Genomic DNA, 20340 nt, shown 5'->3' on the forward strand with positions numbered 1-20340 from the left:
TTTAAGTTACTGTTTCATTCCTGCATGGTTCTTTTACTATTTTTATTAAGGGAGGACATTTGTATTTTTATATTTCAAGGGAGGACATTTATAAATCAACCACATTGTGTCCTCAGAGTTTAATCTAGACCTTAAACCATCTGCCTGAATCGGTGGTAGCTCGGGTGGTTGTAAATGATCACAAGGCAGTAGGCACTTTAGTGAAAAAAGAATATGGGAATATCCCTGGTGCCATTGATTGATTTGTTGTGGCCATATTTCCCCTAGTCAGTACAAACACCATCGCGGGTGTCCCTTGAAAAAAGGCTACAAGCCTAGTGGGTCTAACCCGATCAGCAAAGTACAAATAAAATAAAGTAAACGGACAAAATAAACTACAGTTCCTAAACCCCTTAACTGATATCTTTGTTACGGCAAAGAAAAAAAAAATACTTGAGCTCATAAAAATTTACTAGATATTTACTAGATATTATATAAATGATAATATCTAGTAAATGTAATATAATATGTTATGGATTCTGGAAACTGAAGCTGCATCTAATACCATTCCAAATGCATAGCTCTCAAGACCTTAGCGCAAAAAATCTGGACAAAAAAATAGGGATAGATTTTAAATGTTGCTCTTATAAACTTAGAAAATTGCTAGAAAAACAGGTGTGTTAGCATGCATTTTCTGAAGGATATGAAGTCTAAAACTCAAGTTATGATTTAGTGACTTAGAGTGATTTACCGGAAAATGACAAATTTTATGCTGAAAAGACCAACAATATGAGGAAATAATCTGGAGACTGTTAAAATCTGGATAGCTGAAAGGTATATTCAAGTGTTATACAAAATTAACGTTAAGCGACTGACAGTACAATGAACGCGTTAATAAATTAAACTGTTCTGATCAAGTGCTAAGTCGTCTGGAGTCAACCCATAAATGTATGTGGTGGGGTTTATTTTCTTAAAATGTAATACAAACATGAGACGTGTCTTACTGAGCCTGTCCAAATGAGGTGGACGGCAGTAGTTAAAAAGGGAGGGTGGTTTGTTAGAAGTGTTGGTAAGTTACGAGTTTTGACAAGTAGTTTAGCGTGCATTGGGTCATGAGGATCAGAGCTCATGGAAAACGGAGTTACTAATACAGGCTAGTAAGGCACCTTCCGAATGATTTGTATAATTTAACGTTCATTAAAATGTTGGTAGGTGGTGCTGGAGGGATTAGCAAACCTCTGAGCTGGGTAGTAGGGAAAGGAAAGCCAAAATTTAATTATCATCAGCTAACTCGGGAGGGGGGATAATGCATTTTATTGTCATATGCAGCCTCTGAAAACAATGGCTGTACTAAAAAATCTGTGAAAAGTTATAGTGGTTAATACAGAGACTTAGAGCAGTTATAGTGTATGGTAATGTAATTTGTAAGGTTTGCCGTGACTTGTATAAACAACGTGTGGTCCATGAAAATATAGTGGAATTGCGTGGACGAGGAAAAACAGAATTGCAACTATTGGATGCCAGTAATAAAGACGAAAAGGGTATCAGGCCATGTGCTACCGAGGTAATACAGGACCGCACAGAGGCTGTCAACACTGTATCAGGAGTGTATTTGGAAAGCTGTGCATGGGTTAACTTGCTAATGAGGCAGTGGCAAGGTAATGTTAAGGACACTCATGGACAGCTGGTGCCGGAGGAGCAAACGTGGTAGTTTTACAGCCTGCAGGGGATAAAGCTACTACCCCGAGGCCGTTGTCTACTACCCTGGTGAATGGTCTCGCTGTAAACGCAAGGCAGTGTTCAAAGAGTGAGTGACTAACAAAGGAAGCAGAACGCCAAGAGTCTCCTAATAATATCAAAATGGAAATAGTCGTCTGTAGTAATGCAGCAGATTAGAAGCTAGTCATAATGTCTTCGCGCTGATGGCACAACTGATGAAGGGAAGAGGTGCAAATATCCTCCATAAAAACCTGCTCCATGGAGATGGTATCTGACAGTCAGATACTGTGTCTTCACGAGCGTTAGTGACAGAGCGGGTAGGGATGTGAAAGTGGTCGTCTGGCTGAAGTGCTTTTTTATTTCTCTGGAAGTCAAAGTAGAAAAAAATACATGTTGAGTTGCTTTGGAGGCGGACTCCACTGTGTGAAATACTACATATTTAATGAGGTAGCAAAAGATCTAAATGAGTTAGTAACTGAGGTAAAATATTGTATTTTGCTTCGGGTGTAGTGAAGTAACTGGCTCTTTTTACTTGTCGTCTAAGCTCGAGTAAAATCCATAATATACAAAAGCTGGGCACTGAGCCCACTGGCTTAATGCTGTATATTCATAAGGCTGGAGGGAGTTGGAACGGAAGAGGTTAACCCGTTATGATAATGAGGTAGTGGCTCGGAAGTCCGGGGATGGAAGTGATCTGCACCCTCCTATCGGGATTCAGAGCTCACAGTGTGCAACTGGGGCTCTGAGATCGCGGCGCCGGAGGGGTTAACTGCGAGGTAGGCTCAGCCCAAAGCTGCGCGATCGCTTAGCGATTCAGTAGCATCTCGAATGTGAATGAGGAAGAGCCTGTTTTTGTGGAGTAAAGCAGCAGAGGAGGTTCTACAACGTGGGGCGTGCAGGATCCGCGTGTGCGACCCGCTAGACAGGACAGTCGATTCAGGCTCGAGCCTTGGAAGCGGAGCTGCGTGACTGACAGAAGACAAGAGCCCAGGAGGAGCGGAGGAATGCCATCCTGACGCCGGGATCTGAAGGCAAAGTATCCTCAGCATGCTTGTGCAGCTGAGTTGGGAATGAATGAGTGAATGAAGGAGCCAGTCCGAACAAGAAAGAGCGGAGAATCGCTTCAGGAATACTGATCGGAGAGGCATCGAGTGAGTAGTTGGTGATTTAAAGGCATCTGAACCTCTTCATGTGGATTAAATTACAAATAAGAGAAGAGACTGCTAAGGAGCATACCAACAGATAAACGTGCTTGCTGTCTGGGGGTAAGTACAAACTGATGCTAGTTTAGGATTGCCACCTTTTCAAATGCTCTACGTGGGACGTTTTATATAAATGTTAGATTTTGTGGGATAGATTACAATGCGCATAGTGTAAATGATCGGAGTGCTGTGTTGTCAAAATAAAGCTCAATGTTACGGAATTCTAGTTGTTCATCTTGTTTCATATCGCATTAATGCAACTGATATACAGAACCATTATTTTCTGAAGCCAGAATAGAAAGTTGAACTATACTTGCTGTCATAAAATTTCAAGACATTTGCCATTTTCGCCCCCCCCCCCCCCCACACACACACATACCTGTCCATTAGAGACCTAAAAAAGAGGGGGGTAGGGTTACCCCTAGTGACAGCACTTAAATGTGTGTGAACTAACAGTGGGGTTCTTTTTTTTTTAATGTGGGCAGTTTGCATACTTTGGCTTGGCGAATACAAGTCTAGGTCTTTGCAGTTTATAACTATACATCAGTGCAAGTGTTTATAAAGGTTTACTCTATGCAAGTGTTTTAGTTTTCTTTGGATTGCAAAAGTAACATACTTACTGAAGGGGACCGCGTTGATTGATTGGAGATGCAGATAAAAGGGATATAGGCACACTTTTCTGGGGCTTATTACCAGCTCCGACTGGCAGCAGCATTTGTGTCCTCACCAGCCACTCTCAACAAGTTCTTTTTCTAATGGGGTTAGTATTCTCCTTGGGGCTCGGTACTAGTGTGGTAAATGTTCAAACGAAATCAGGTGCCGACCAGACATCCTATAATGTTTGCAAACTATTTAATAAAACCAGTCATACAATACATTACAGCCAAACCTAATATGTTAAAATTAAGGGAAGTAAGCTGCTACAGATTTTTTTCAGACATGTTTGGTGGCAGCTTGTCTGGCATATAATGGCATTGTTTCTTTGTAGATTTTTTTTTACTTCATGTTTTAAGCAGTGTTTCATGTTAAAGCTGAGTAAGATATAACATGTTACTTTGCCAATTGTACAATTGTTAGTTTTCCCAGAACATTAGCTGCTGGAGAGCATATTTTGCTCATGTTTACTACTAACATGTTAGTACCTAAATGCATGTAAAAGTAAAGTAGCATAATTTGAAATTCATAGTGGTACACTGAATATTCCTCAACTGTTTCTTCTCTGTAATTGAGATTTCTCTTTTGACAATAGTGGAATAGCCATTTTAACAGAGTACCCATTTATTACTGTCTATTATACTTTTAGTGACTGTGATAAAAAGTGTTGGTGATATGAAACCTCTGATTTTTCTCACCAACATCTGTGAAGTTCCTTCTTGATTCTGGCAAAGCTCTTTTGCACCATTTAAGTTAAGCAAAATTTAGTGGCCCTTTGTTCATCTGAGTCACAGCCATAATTGTTAAGTTCTAGAACAGAAGTCATTCTTAGAGTTTATTATTATATTATTAGGTATCCCAGTAATGAAAAGCTAGTTGCTGGCAGTGGACCAAAATTCATTCTGTATTTAATAGTTTTATTTCAATAGCTCAGACTGTGTTACAGTTTAGGAACTCTGTATTCCTTTATGAAAGCTCTATTTCCAGATTAGAATGGCAAATTGCCACAATGAATAACTTCAAAAATAATCCATCATTACCAGTATGCATACAAGGAATTGATTTTTTTTATCTGTTTCTCTGAAGAGACAGTTGTGCACACCTTCATTTTGTAATAATAATAATAATGTATCAATAAAATGAAAGTATAATCTAAAGGAATATGTCTTCTGCTTGATGTTATTTCTGAATAATTTTAATTTATCAGCAATATTGTAAAGTTTGATTTCCCAGCATTTTTTTTTCATCTATGAGAAGTATGTTTTTTGAAATAAATTACATTAGGAAAACACTTTCTCACTGATAGAGAGAGAAGCTGTGATTAAGATCCATTGTCTTTGTGCAATTTGTTTTTCAAAGAGCAGAAAAAGATGAACTGCTTTCTGACTTGACATAATCCATGCCTAGCAAAGAAGCGTATTTGTAAAATTGCTCTTCTCTGCATGTTATGTTGCTATGCAGAGCTTCCATTGTCCCTGGTTTGCATCTGTTTAATCTGATGTCATTTTGCAGAATTACAAGGGTGTGAATTAATAAAACATGTCATTATATGGTAATTTTTTGATAACACAATATGTTAAAAATAATGCTACAACTGAAGTGTTGCGAAGTCATAACAGGGCACTTAATGCTGTTCCTTATTACTTGGATGTCTATATAATACCATAAATCAGGAGCTAAAACAATTATTTGTAAGGATTGTTAAAGCTGTTTATCTGTGAGAATCTAGGTAATACAGATAATGTCCCATACAATACAACATCTTCATTGCAGTAAGCACAAGTGATGTGCCACTGTTTGTGCTAAACAGTTGAATGCAGACTAGTAAATTAGACTGCGCTGGACTATTAGCTGAAAGGTTAGCATGTGCCCCACTGGTGAGGCTACCATGAGTGATTTCATCAGTGAGACGATTGCCACTTAAGGACATCTTGTTTGGGCTCGCTTTCTTACCAGTGATGGGGTTACCGACAGCCCTTTGCTTTTCATATTTCAGCAATGGTTGCTTTGAGTTATTCCTGGTCTACAAGTAACCAATGCCCACATTTCATAGCTGACATGCTTATGAAAACATTTCAGAGTTCAGTCCAAAGTGTTTTTGTCATGTCTCTAGGACTGTTTCTTAGTTTATCCTCAACTGCTGCTCGTACAAGTTGTTCAAACATTAATTATTATACTACAGAATGTGTTGAAGGGAAGGAAATGAGAAAAAAAAATCACCATTCTTGAGCACGAACGCTGGGTCCCACTAGTACTGAGCTTTGTAAAAAACTTAGGTACTGTATAACAAACTGTATTTTTGGTTTATTTTACCCCCTTGAGCTTGGAAATAAATGTGTTCTTACATTTATGATTAAGACACGTGGGATTTGTCAACTACTTTCGATGTTCTTTGGTACTTCCCTTTCCTTTTATTGTCTTGTTTACAGGGCGTCCCATTTATGTGTACTAATGCTACTCTCCTTAAAAAAATGCTTGGCTTAAAACTGTGATTTGTTGTTATAGTGATTAGGTGATTGCTGTGTAAAGACATTAGTGTCCAAAAACAGAAATGAAAATCTTAAGAATTAAGTTTTTGGGAGGTTATGACCTCTAGCTATTTAATAAACGTAAGGCAAATATAGAAATTAATTCCAGACATCTCACTCTTCAGTTTACTACCATAATGTTTAAACATACCAATACTGTTTATTTAGAAGGTTTGTTTATATAATATATGATTCGTATTACGTAAATGTTTTATCTTTAGCTGTTCTGCCTGATGCAGTTTGCTTGCTGTAATCATAACAGTTTATACAAAAATCAGAAAATCTAAGGGACAGAACAAAAAATCTAAGACAAAAATCAGGGGAATCCTTGAAAAATGAGGATGGTTGAGAGTTATGAAACACATTAATTGAGAAACTAAAGAATACATCAACATTTTTCTTCCATTAAACTTCAGCATGTTAGCATGCTTTGTTATGAAATGGCCATTTTTAACTTTTTCACTTTAGAAATGCAGTTCTGCCTCTGGTGAGGTATTTCTCTGGGCAGTTCACAACAGGAACCAAGCTTTATTTCTTCTGTCATTCTCCCATTAATGGTATGGTAAGATACTTCTGTTACGATATATGAAGAACTTGTGCGTCATCTCCCACCTGTACACTCCATTTCTTAAATAATGGGTGTATTCTATTCATTAGTACTTGGGGCTTCAGAAAGCATTCTGTAGTTTTAGTTGAATGTTAGCAGGTTCGTAGTTTGAATCCATGTATCTGTTTGTTTTATAATCTTAGCTTAGTTCTGCAAATTAAAAAAATAAATAATTGCAATACTGATTTAATTGTATCATTGGTAGATTTGGCATTTGGAAATACAGTAAAAAGCACTGAAGATAAAATTTCTTATTGTATATATTTTGTTCTATGTAAGAACAAGCTAGAATTCTTAAGGAAAACTCAGCTTGTGCAGTGATTTTATGCTTAGCAAGTTCCACGTGGAAGGTAAAACAAGAAGAAAGGCTAGTTGCTGATATCTTAGTGTATATGATCTGGTATTGATTGAAGAACATTTCAGCAGATAAAGAGCTGGTGCCTGATAGCTATGATAAGACAAAGGACTACATCTGACTTTTACTCTAGCTCGGTAAGAGTGAACCTGACAGGTACAGTATGGAATGCCAAGCTTGTTGTCTTTTTTTTTTGTTTGTTTTAGAAATGATCACAGATCACAGTTTCATTTTCTGGTATGGTTTGGCTTCACATTTTCAAGATTTCCTTAAGAAATAATGGCAATGTTGATGATTTAAATGTTGTTCTCTAGCTGTCATTGGCATGTTTTTCTTTTTTCCAGAAGTTTTTTACATTCTTTTTTATGACAAACGTTTTATGGTTGTTAGAGGTAATGTGCTTTCAAAGGGCTAATCCTTTCTCCAGCTTGGCTCAAAAGCCATAAAAGGCTGATGCCAGAATTTATTAATGTTTTGCTACGAGTACTGAGAAGCATGACTGATGGTTGTGAATCAGACCGGCTGAATTCCCTCATGGTTTTAAACCGTTTCATTTGGTTGTAGAGTGGCATGAAAATGCAGAGACAGAGGCAACCGTAGACATAATAAAAATTAACGTTGTTTGTATAAAGGCGATGTGTGAGTTATTTATTATTCTACATTCTTGTTATAACAAGAAATGTTTTAATGAGTACTATAGCCTTCATGTGAAAATACCACACAATGGCAAAAATGGTGTAGATGTGAGTTCAGTTCTGAGAGCTGGCATAGGTTCAGATTTCGCATACTTTTCATTCATCAGTCTTCTGTTTTTAAAACAAAACCTTTTATCTTGGTAGTCACCAACACTGTAAATGTGGTTTACGAGGTTTGCAGCTCCTAGTTCTCAGTGGCTGTAATACGGGAAACTGATGGGCTCTAATCCTGCTTGAGAAACTAATCATGAACTACACAGTGGAAGCTGTAGTTTGAGTGAGATATTATACTGAAAACCAGAAAGTGCAGGTGTAGACCACCATGATGTGTCATGGTGTGAAGGGTGTGTGCATAGTATGAGCGGGAGGGGGGTGTTGGGGTGAAACTTTACTTTGTGTTTATCCGAGGTTTGCAGATTTACTAAGCAGTGATTAATCTTCCTTTTGGATATGACAAATCTGCCCAGTGATTGAATCAGTGGATATGATATTGGGGTTGTGGAGTCCTGCGACAAGACCTTGATCGGTTTAAGGACAGTGTACCCCCTACATTTTTTGCACAGCTGCTATCTTCTTGGATAAGATACTATAATTGAGATCCTTTTTGTATACCCCTTTTTCTAGTGTACTTAGAAGTTGAAGATTTCATGGCTTGTATTGTTAGCGTAAACACTCCTCCAGATTCTTGTTAACCAACATTCTTTACTAGTGCATCCCTCAGATCATCCTGGAAAATGTTTCCTATATTGCAGAGAACTGTAATAAATATTGTTAAATAAGTCAAGATAAATCATATTTTGAGTGGTAGTCACATCATGGGCTATTGACATGATCTAGCTGATAGTATGTGGAGTGACTATAGCTTTACAAGAATATATACTAGGTCACTCTAATAGAATTACTAGTCGCCATAATGACAAATGTCATAGTTTCTGGACAGAGAGACTCGAGTTTCTAAGTTCTGTAGTTGTAGTGTTTTTTTAACTGAGTCCGGATGAGCATGTCATTAACTTGATTTCTTACTCACAGGTAGGTGAAACTTCTGAATGAATCTGATGAAGCTGTTAAGCTTAAGGATGTCTGAGGGGTTGGGGGTTTTGCCTTCAACAAAACAGTCTGTCTGTGTATGTTTTAATGTTTGCTGATTTTCCACACTATAGTCAATACATGAATGCAGTATGCTTTAAAGGCTTGCTTTCATCCCCAAGGACATCAACTTTTGTGACATCCAACAAAGTGATTTTGGCGGATCGCACCACAGCTGCATACAGGACAGCAGCAGGGGAATTCTTGAAGTCCCTAGTCTTTAGTGACTAGGCATTAGTGGTTCACTGTGCAGGTGGAGACTGACGAATTGCAGACATAACTAGTGTCCACCTTTACCACTAGGGTGGTAGCGAGGGAGGGGATACAGCATAGGTATACAAAAGCAGCAGTCAGCTGTCGTCCTGTGACACTTGAGCAATCTCATGGGAAGGTGTCCTGCGAAAAAGCAGTAACAATAAAGATGGAATTTGGACGATATCCAACTAAGCTTTATGAAGTGGGGTACGCGGCAGAGGAACATTTATTTATTTATTTTGTTTGTTACTTTTTTGATCACATGGTAAGATCATACGGAGCCAGTCTACTCTGCGAGTTGATGTAGGTAAAGATGAAACAAGAAGAATGGAAGAAAACTGACAAATATGTACAGAATATATTTTTGCTAACGGACATGATTACCTTCAGGATAGAAGGAAAATATGCAAGTTGTCAAGTTACTGTTCATGTGGCTGAAGTAAGACACTTGAGAAAAATATGCCTACTGTTAATGTTTTGTGTTGTGTCCCTACAAGAATGCAATGTCATCTATTTGGCATGCCTAGTGTTAATGGTTTGTGATGTATCTCTACAAGAATGCAATATCATCCAGTCGACATGGTCATTTAATTCTGGGCTAAGGACTACTACACACCTCAGTGCCCTGTTTTTCTCATTTGCTGAGCTCTTCGTGGTAGGTGTATAGTTTTAGCAGATTGTGCCAATTGAGTGATATCACACACGCACGTTAGAGTTTTGGTTTGTATTTCTTTTCACTTTGTGTATCTGTCATTTATTTTAAGGATCACTTTGACACAAAGTTGATAGAACATATCATTTATGTTTTGTCAGTGTCTTTCACGATATGATTGCTCACAGCATGGCCAAACTATATGTAGGTCCCACTGTTGGGGAGCTGCCATATTGTTACATTATAACACTGTATCTTTTAGAATATCCATACTTTCCAGGCTGTGACTGACAGTTGAAGTTTTTTTCTGATCCTGCAACTTGTCTGCCTTGTTGACAGTGTAGATTTCCAGATATTTCTGTTTATTTTGTTGATCTAGCATGCTCTTAAGATTTGTTTCAGTTTCAGGATGATCTTTGCATGCTGTGCTGTGAATCCATGTCATAGAATTTTAGCAATCCTATAGCTACAGGTAAAAAAAAAAAAAAGGTGGTAGCCAAGCAGCTTGGTGCAGTGACAAAATCGTACCCGAAGAAGTATGTCACAGATCAAATAGTGTACAGACACTGCTTCAAGGGGGGATGAAAATGGCATGTTAACGGGTTAATAGTAGTTTGTTGCTGGTAACCCTAAAGTTGTACATTTCTGCAATGAGGGAGGAGGGAGGAGGGAGTGGTGGGCTGGGTGTGGACAACAAACTACTGCTAACCAGATGCATGTGTGTGTTAACATGCCCGCTTCCATCAGACCTAATGTGAATTCTTACCCACTATAACAAAGCCTGATGCAATAGAATGGTTTGGTTTGCCTAATAAGGCAGCTGGGTGAATGTTTTGTAGTTTAGCTGTGCACATACAGACAACCCCGTTTCCACATATTGCAAGCAGGTGTGAGTAGATCAGGGTGAGAAAGCAGTAGCTACTGCATGACCAATTAAGAATTTCTTTCTGATTTAAAAACATTATCCTGGTAAGAGGTGAGACAAGTTCATGACAGTAAATAGAGGTCACTGGGAACTACAGGATAAGAAAAAGTCACTTGGGTATACAGATAATCCTCCTTTACTTGCAGTATGATCGTGTGTGGATGTAAATTAAATACAAGTTACAGGTGTGTGTAACCAACCCTTCTGTAAAAGTCAAGAAAATGGGCAAGGTAGTAATGTTATTGTGTTTGGGGGGGGGGGGGTGAAGCTTCTAGCATACCTAGATTTTGGAAAAAAAAAGCTGATCCCGCATGTAGGTATGTGTGTGGAGCACAATGCCATTCATGGACCTCTATTAATATAAGATTAGCAGTTAGCATTTCAGAGGCACACAGTGTGAAACACCTTGCCTGTGTAAATGTGTGATAATCTTAAACTAATTTACAGAGTGTTAACATCTAGAAATGTTAAAATGTTTGTAAATGGAGTGTCAGGTCTATTATAGTTAGCTTGTGTCATGTTTGTCTAACCCAGAGAGAAGTATATAACTACTTGACAGATTTAAGAACTTCTGGGTATTGTAACTGCTTTATTTTTTTTTTCTGTATAGAACTATGTAGTACAAATATTGCCAAGTAAAAAAAAAATAACACTGGATCAGGAAACATGACATTTTAAAGATGCAGACTCTGTCAAGAAAAAAAATTGAAAAACACTTTAAGCATCCAACATAACAAAAATGGAAGAACAACATTTTATACAAAGATAAAACAATATGTTTAATTTTACATTAGGTTTTAAAAGATTCATAATACATTTAATTGCTTTTGGGTACTACAGTACAAGAAAAAGGCACTTGGGTACACAGATACTCCTCCTTTACCTAAAGTATGACCCTGAGTGGTCAGTGTAAATTAAATGCAAGTTACAGATTTGTTAACGCATGTAATTTACAAAAGCTGTGAGGGGGAAAAAAAACTCTGCTGACATGCCTTGCATCACACTGCATGGATACGTATTTATTTGCTTGTGGTAGGTTACCTTTGGACTTCTTCACCTACACAGAAAAAAAACAAAGAACATATATAGTTCAAGCCTGAAGCACTGTATGAAATGTCCAGCAAATGAAAGTTTTTGGAGGAAGTACAACAGACTGTAACTTCCAGTACAGTGATTCATTGTTTACAAGAAGTGTTTGGTGTGCTCGTGTATATGCATTGTTCTGCTGACAGATTCCAGGGGTGAAGGTTTGTCTTTTTATCCTCTAAATGGACATCAGTGGGTATTTTTCATGGACGGTAACAACTTTTTTCTTTCAAAAGTGAAGGCTTGTTAGTTTACATATTAGGACTGTCTGTGAGCCATGCAAGTCTCAAACATGTATGTCATTGTTTTTTTCTTTCATCACTGGAGCTTCTACTGTGTGAGCGGCACTAGTATCTCTTGGAAATAGATTTGATTCTATTAAGTAGTATAACTGAACAATTAAGTATAAAATGCAGCCTTTTCCCATTTTCATGTTGCAACATGATTACGAAATTAGCTAGCAAATTTTGATGAGGAAAAATCATTTTGAAATTCTTTCTCTCAAATTCTTTTTTTTTTTTTTTTTACCTTTCTTACTGTAGCAGCACAGTGCATACATAGCCTTCATCTTGATTATTTACAATAAATCTTTCAGAAGAAACACTGAAGAGCTTCCCGTGTTTGACCTCACACTGCTATTTCACTTACACCTATAATTTCATGGCCTAGGAAGATAAGTCAGCCCATTAAAAAACACAACCATTTTTTTAATTCATAGAAGGAAAGTGTTATTGTCTGTGTGCATGATTAAAGGGATCTGCTTTTCCCCCGTCCCATTAGATTGGCTTGGAAATATGCCACCCTTTGAAGGCCAGCTGCCTTTTTTCCCTTCATTATGCAGTTTTGCACTAGCAATAGTTTTAGGAACTGATATATGAGGCAAATGGCAGTAAATGAGAATTTGTTTTGGCTGATTCACCTATTCCCCACTTACCCAGATTGTGAACATTTTTGAATCATGTTACAGATTTTGCTCTGGGTATGGCTGAAATTTATCAGTACTATTCTTATTTCTCTAGAAATTTACTCACTCGTGCTCACATTGTTAAAATAGCCTAGCCTGTTCTGACTCCTCCACCCAAAGATTTCTCTGTTTGTGTTGTACAGGCTCCCTAACGTGTTTATTTGTTGCATTCTATTCTATGATGTACTAAAAAGATCTTTGTTGTCACCAGTGATTTATGACATAAGCACAAGAATAATTACATGCTCTTTGATAGAGAATCTCTGCTGCATGTGACCTTTTGGTGTGTGTAGCAGCATCACCACTTGCTGGCTCATCTTCCTGTACTATCAGTTAATTCCTGGTCTGGTTACTGCTTTGTGTTACTGTTATGTCAGACATGTCACTTCCAGAATTTGTTTCTAACATTCACAATACCTCTACTGTTACATGTGTATGCCATGCTTTCTTGATTTTATTTTTTGCAATTTGATAACCAAGTAGGTGAAGTGGTCATTTGACCTTTTCAGCCATGATCCAGCTTCCAATGGAACACTAGTCTACAGTTTGACAGATACAAATAAAGATATATGATCAAATACAAGCAAAAGTAATACAGAAAATTGTTATGTTTCAGAGTGTAGTAATATTTACAGTATGAAAGAGCAGATACATCAGATACAGGCAAACGAATGCACATAAGAGGCAGAGAACATTTTTCCATGGGAGGCAACAGTTTTCTGAAGAGAGCATTGTTTTATCAATCATGAGGGTGCAAATATTATGTTGTCAACCACTCCACTTAGCTCACATCCTGATAGGAAATTATAGGTGTTCTCTTGTTCTTTTTGCTTTTTGGTGAAACGCTTTAGTGTTTGTTCAATTCTAATTTATACGAAGAAGGGATTCTGCCTTGCTGAACTTAATCTGGGGAAAGGTCTTTCCTCAAGTTTCATTTGCTTTCATTACCAGGTATAGTTCTTTGTATCCTTGTGACTTTTTTATTTTCATTGGGATCTCTACTCTAGTCCACCTATCTTGTTTAGAAAGTTAGATCTTAGCTTGTAGCCTTTTGGTGATGGTATTGATGAAATAACTTGGGTTGTTGAGTTGGAGTTATGCATGTTATCTATGTATCTTTTTATGTAAACTTCTGTGTTCCCTGAGATTCACAGTGAGCATGGAAGAAAACTTTAAGGGGCAACACTCTTGATAGTGGACTTATTGTCCTCTTAATTATATCAAGCACCTACATAAATAGCACACTTTGTAACCAAAGAGAAAACATTCAGTGGAAGATACAAATGCTGCATACAACGAATGAGGTAGTAACTGTGTAATTCATATAACTATCACCCTGCAAACAGCTTATATTTTACAGGCTTTAAGAATGTATACTATTTCTCAGTGATGTTTGGAATGTGTGAGTAATCTGCTGTTAGATAAATGTGTTGTACCATAGATTTAGGGGAGCACCTGCGGTCACATGGGTTTCCTTCAGGTGCTCTGTTTTCCTCCCACATTCCAAAGACATGCAGTAGGTGGATTGGACACTGAATTGGCCGTAAGTGAGAGTGTATGTGCAAGTGAATGGTATGACAGGGCTAACCAGCCGGCGATGTAAACCTTGGCTTGAGATGATTGCCACTGTTGAAGTGACACCCCAACCCCATGTGCAAAATGGGAAAAAGGGTTGAGTATGGATGGATATCCTGCTTAGCCAGCTATGACTCAAAAAGTGAGCACCCTAACCATATAGTACAGACTATTTTTTTTTACCTAACAACAGACCCCCGACACACACACACGCACACACAAGCAGTGTTTTTCTTTTTGTATTTGGTTATTTTGGTTTATTTTTTCCCATTAGTGTGGGATACTGAATGCATTTACCTTGTCTATATGTGTACATATGTTTTTGTGAATGGGATGACATATGTTGGCTTTGTAAGTGAGTTATGAAGTAGTAGAAGTTAGTACTTTAGTAGGTTGTGAGATGTTATGTTGCTTAATGGGTTAATTGGTGTGTGTTGTTTGGTTAGTTTTTATGTGTATTTTTATTTATTTATTTTACCTCTTTTACCAGTTTTTGCCCCTAGCCATGGCCTGTTTTTGATTTTCAGAGTTAGTCTTTACAGAAATGCTGTTGCTGAATGGATGGCTAAAGTTCAGGTTTTGTTTCGTATTTCTTTATTTGTATCTTTTTTTGTTTTAATTTGGTTAGGATGTTTCTTTCTCTCTTTTTTTCTTTTTTTATTAAGCAACTACATTCTCTGTTACTGTCTTGACGTGAGTATAGCAGTAGTAAATACTTTGCAGACCAACTACGTTCTGCGTTACTACTGTCTTGACATGAGTATAGCAGCAGTAAATACTTTGCAGACCAACTGCATTCTGTGTTACTCTCTTTGCGGGAGTATAGCAGTAGTAAATATTTTGCAGACCAACTACATTCTGCGTTACTGTCTTGATGTGAGTATAGCAGTAGTAAATACTTTGCAGATCAACTGCATTCTGTGTTACTGTCTTGGCGTGAGTATAGCAGTAGTAAATACTTTGCAGACCAACTACATTCTGCGTTACTGTCTTGACGTGAGTATAGCAGTAGTAAATACTTTGCAGACCAACTGCATTCTGTGTTACTGTCTTGGCGGGAGTATAGCAGTAGTAAATACTTTGCAGACCAACTGCATTCTGTATTACTGTCTTGGCATGAGTATAGAAGTAGTAAATACTTTGCAGACCAGTAGCAAAAAAATGTTTGGTATTCATAGCTCTTAAGCTTCTGTCTCCAAAATAATGAACAGTGCTTCTCATAATATGGAACAAATGGGCAAAATGCAGCACACTTACTAAAAGATTATTAATAATTTCAGCTAAGAAGCCCACAAGGTGGTTAACATGCGCTAGATTTTATTCTTTCAATGGATTAATATGAATCAGTTCTATTTTCTATAGATATCAGTTCAGTAAAGGGATAGAGAGGTATTTTGCTATTCTGCCTCAAGATAAACTTTTTTTTTATCTTTTCCATTGATCAGCTTTCATGGCTAAGATAACAGTAAGTGCAAGACAGAAAAAGCTATGCAGAATACATGACAGCCATTAAATAATTGTGATACACAATAATGTAAGGGACCGCAATCTCATGAAGTTTATAGTATAAAAATGTAATGAATGCAATGCAGTATATCTGACATTATTGAGAGCATGTCCCAGGTAGATTCCACGCTGTCTCCCATTGCAAAGTACATACTGACAACACACAGTCTAGGTGCACATATATAGTATGGGTGTCTGCACTGTTACTTAGAAACTCACTCACATGTGTCAGACCAATATATGCAGCCAGTTTGCAGCAAAGAATAATACTAACTACTGTATGCTTGTCAAGATGTATAAATATATAGTGTGCAAGTTTAGTATGGTCAGCCAGCCAGTGTAATTTCAGGAGGAATGTAGACTATAGCATACCTCTCAATGTCTGTGATTTAGTATAATTTAAGGAGGACAGCAGACTGTAGCGTACCTCTCAACGTCTATGATTTAGGCCCTTGGATGTCGCCTTGCTCTTTCTAGATTTGCTGTGTTCCTCATGAGGTTAGACCAGTTTATGGGTGCAGATCTTATTAAATAAATAAAGTAAGCCTATAGAAAATCTCTGCCCCTGACTGTATAGGGTCTGCTATACAAAAACCATTGCTATGATTTTTAATGCTAGGAAGAGGAGAGGTACAGACTACAGACTCTGATGAACCTTGTTCTCAGATGACTAGACACATATGTTCCAAAGAGACTTCAGTGAGAAGTCAGTGAACGGCTGTACTTATTTTATTTAGACATAAACAACAACAACAACAACAACATAGTGTACTTATGCAATGGCAGTGGAACATTAAATCTAATCAATTTAGAAGAGAACATCTACTTAAAGCCACTTATGTGAAGCACTTTTTAGAAGGTGAGGATTGTAGCACTGGAATAAAATAAATCAGCATGTTATTAAGGAATACCCGCTGTACAGAATAGTTTCTGCTAGAGAAGTGACTTATTTGAAGTCCATACCATTTTAATGAGTTTGTAGATTTTATGAAGTCCCACCCCCTTCCATATTTTTTTCCAAACAAATTTGACTATTGGAGTGACAGCTCCACCCATCAGATAAAAGTATCACATGTTGCTACATTCATTTTGATAATAAAGGACTGGCTTAAGGAAGTAAAAAGAAAAAAAATGGTGCTCATAGCACTTGTTTATGTACACACCATAAGACTTTGCACTATTTTGAGCAAAATGTGTTGTGTCTGCAGAAACTTGGATATTCTGAGCATACAGATTAATGCAGAGTAGTGATTAATTTATTGATTATTTTTGTTTAATTTTGCGTGTCTACTGGTTGGTCTGACTAGGCAGAATCCATTTTCAGAGGAGACCCAAGGAGAAAAGCTCAACAACACATACCTGATAAAAAAATAAATAACATACATTGCTGTAGCGGTCTCTGAATTACTATTTAGACTAATTAGTTAAAGATCAATTCATTTGGGTAGTATAGTCATTTTTTGTTTCTGTTTTATATTTTATTTAATTTTTTTAAAGTAAACTAAAACTTACAGTAACATTTTTTTCTGCTTTATCATCTCTGTTTCCTCCCCACACACCGAAAATCAAGTGCAGAGTAGACATAGCACAAAATAGTAAAAATGAAACAATAGTCTGATATTCATTAAATACTCAAGTTTCTGGTATGGTAACCACAAAGTGTTATGTAGGATTGCAGAATGTCCAGTGTGTGGTCAGAGTTTAACAGAACCTGTTAGTATAATGCTGGGCTTTACCAGGGTTTCACCATTTCCTACAGTTTCCATGGTAACTAGTCTGTTGCCCTACACTTGTTTGCACTGAGACTTTTTGCTGTACTGGTTTGAATGCCTACATTGGTTATGAAAGATCATGGTTCCAAAACTAAATGCATGCCAATATTCTGCTGTAATAAATATAACTCTACATTCCACCCATCCCTTTTGTTGCCTTGTGTTCCTTAACTAATATATTACACATGTGTGCTGTGCACATACACATGGTAACATTGTATTTAGTTGGACAGTCATAATACCAAACATGTTTAATGATGGTGCACGCGATTAGATGTTTAGAAGATTGCAGTGTGCCTGTACTACTCTCTACAAGATTGGGGTGCACTGAGGAATTGGAACTTGCCTTTTCCCCACTGTTCTGCAATCTCGGGGATGGTATTTGCGATGATGTGAGGTATTGCCAGCTATACCAGGAGAAGTAGGGCAGTGGAGGTGTAACATATGCCAGTACAGCTAGCTGGAATTTAGTAAATAATTATATCTCATTCGTATATCAAATCGATTTGTACAGATACTTATGTTGAAAAATGCATTCGTAAAGCTGCTTATGTTAAAAATGTACCAAAAGTGTGCCCTGCTGGAGATAAAAAGAAATATACAGGCATTATTGTAACTGTTTAAATGTATATGTTTTAACAGAGGATACTGGAAGAAAAGAGGTTAATCTCAGTCCACATAACTTTAAAAATATTCTGAAATTAAATTACGGGGCCTAGGCCATAAAGATTTTATCTTACAGTTCTCAGTGCAGCTAGAGACAAAATGTCTGTACTAGGAAGCTTTCTGCATTGCTTTGGGTTGAACTAATTGCTACTCTGGAAGGGTGGATGTTTGAAATTGTTTTATGACTTTTAGGAGCTGCAGCAGATCTTAGCAAGTGTGTGTGTGTGTGTGTGTGTGTGTGTGTGTGTGTGTGTGTGTGTGTGTGTGTGTGTGTGTGTGTGTGTGTGAATTATTTGCACATATGTTCTAAATCCTGATAGCTTCTAGCCAAGGAGGGTAGCACGGGAATCAGAAGTCAGATGACCAGATGTATATGATGTCATTCTGTAATCCATCACGAAAAGTGATATTTTAATATTAGGTGAGACTGAAGTCTCATGGCAGTCTGTTTTTGGTTTGGAACCTGACAGAGAAGGACCCCTCACTTCATCTTGCCTTGTTGTAGTAAGTGAACCAGGGAATAGTAATTATTTAGATCAGTCAGGAAAATATAGTGAGATTAGTGAAGTACTGTTTTTCTGTATTTGTTTGAATCTATTTGTCTGTGTTATTTTAATATTTCCTGTGATTGAAACTCTGGTTCTTTAGAGAACATTTTAATGTTTGAGAGTACTTGTATCTATTGGTGACACTATGGTCATCCCTGAAAGCCTATCTGTTTGGTCAACATTACCATTTGTATTAATATTAATTTCACTGAGTATAATTGGCTACCATTGAAACAGCCTTGGAGTAGCTGGTTTTGGAGTGTCTGGTGGCGGTGTAACTACCTTATAGTCTGGGCAGAAGGGGGCATAGCTAGTAAATCTGTGTCAGCCTGTACCAGGTGTGTGTGTGTGTGTGTGTGTGTGTGTGTGTGTGTCTGTGTGTAAAAAATCAAATCTCAAATAGTGTTTGTGTCAGCTGCTTGGAGCAGGGGCAAGAAGCACTGGTTTCACAGAGAGAGTGGTGAAGAACTTGGCTTGGACACTCAACTGACATCTCAGTTCTATAGCTGTGCCAGTGGGGAGTCTGACTGGGGACCTGGAAGGAGACAGAAAGAGAAACCCAGACCCCAGGGAAATACTGTGTGTATCCATTTTTGTTCCAAGTGAACATCCCATTCCAGTACCAGTGGTGAGGATTCAGGCTCCTTGATTACTGGCCCAGAGTGGGGGAAGTCACAGTATGTATATAAGTAGGCAGTGGTGTAGGGGAGGGGGCAAGTCCCTCTGCTAAAAAAAAGGCTTTATTTGTGTGTGTGTGTGTGTCAGTGTTTTGTGTTTCAATATGTTTGTCAGTATTTGAAGTTTAATATTGTTTTTGGTCTATATTACGTTCAGACTTCATATACACATACTAATCATTTCGGAGCTCTTCAAAGCTTTCATTACTGATGACCATGCAATACTTCCTATGACCCTAAACAGCTCTACACTTTCTGTTAACACTACTAGCAGGCTAAACACCTCTCTGGGGAACAGACACAGAGATGGAATGATTCCATTCCCCAATTGTTACAAGTTAACTGTTGGAGTCCTCCAAGGCTCAGAAATATGCCTGCTCATTTTTACTTTACCTGTCTGCATGAATGGCATGACCATTTACTGTGAGGTGGACCAGTGTGTTAATGAATCTGCAGTCTTTATTGCATATAACACAGGCACTGTTGTCAGGGTCAAACATTAGTCTAGCTTTGATTCAGTCCAGTTTTGGCTTATGTCTGTTGGACCCAACAGTACTGCAAACAAAACCTTGTTCTACTCAAGCTAGAAATAAATACATTGTCTTTTTAACATGTGTGGACATATCCCATGCCATTCCTGCGGTGACAACAGCAAGGAATAAAGTTGTTTGGATTGTGTTTCCGCAAAAAAATTACAGAACTTTTTATTAAAAATGATCAAAGTATATAATCACTGATAATGAGAACAGTGCATATTGGCATATGCTGTGAGGCAGGTACGAACATGAGCAGTGTAGCTTAAAGGATGTGTATGCACAAGCACACTGGAGCATTCTTACTGAACAAATGCAAAACAAGTTATATTTACGTGTGTCTGGCATTTGGTGTG

At 37.7% G+C, this 20340-nt stretch overlaps 1 protein-coding gene across 1 annotated transcript in view; it reads left to right on the plus strand.

Annotated features, from left to right (window-relative positions):
* The first annotated feature begins 2051 nt into the window (after positions 1 to 2051).
* The window catches only part of PLXNA2 (plexin A2), a 1613917-nt gene continuing 1595628 nt past the window's right edge, over positions 2052 to 20340 (plus strand). Inside the window, exon 1 of the mRNA XM_044077136.1 lies at positions 2052 to 2963. The gene's annotated coding sequence lies outside the window, so the exon portion shown is untranslated. The remainder of the gene's footprint in view (positions 2964 to 20340) is intronic.

The sequence above is a fragment of the Protopterus annectens genome, chromosome 7.part0, assembly GCF_019279795.1.
Source record: "Protopterus annectens isolate FY-2018-M chromosome 7.part0, PAN1.0, whole genome shotgun sequence".
In the NCBI taxonomy this organism is placed as follows: Eukaryota; Metazoa; Chordata; order Ceratodontiformes; family Protopteridae; genus Protopterus; species Protopterus annectens.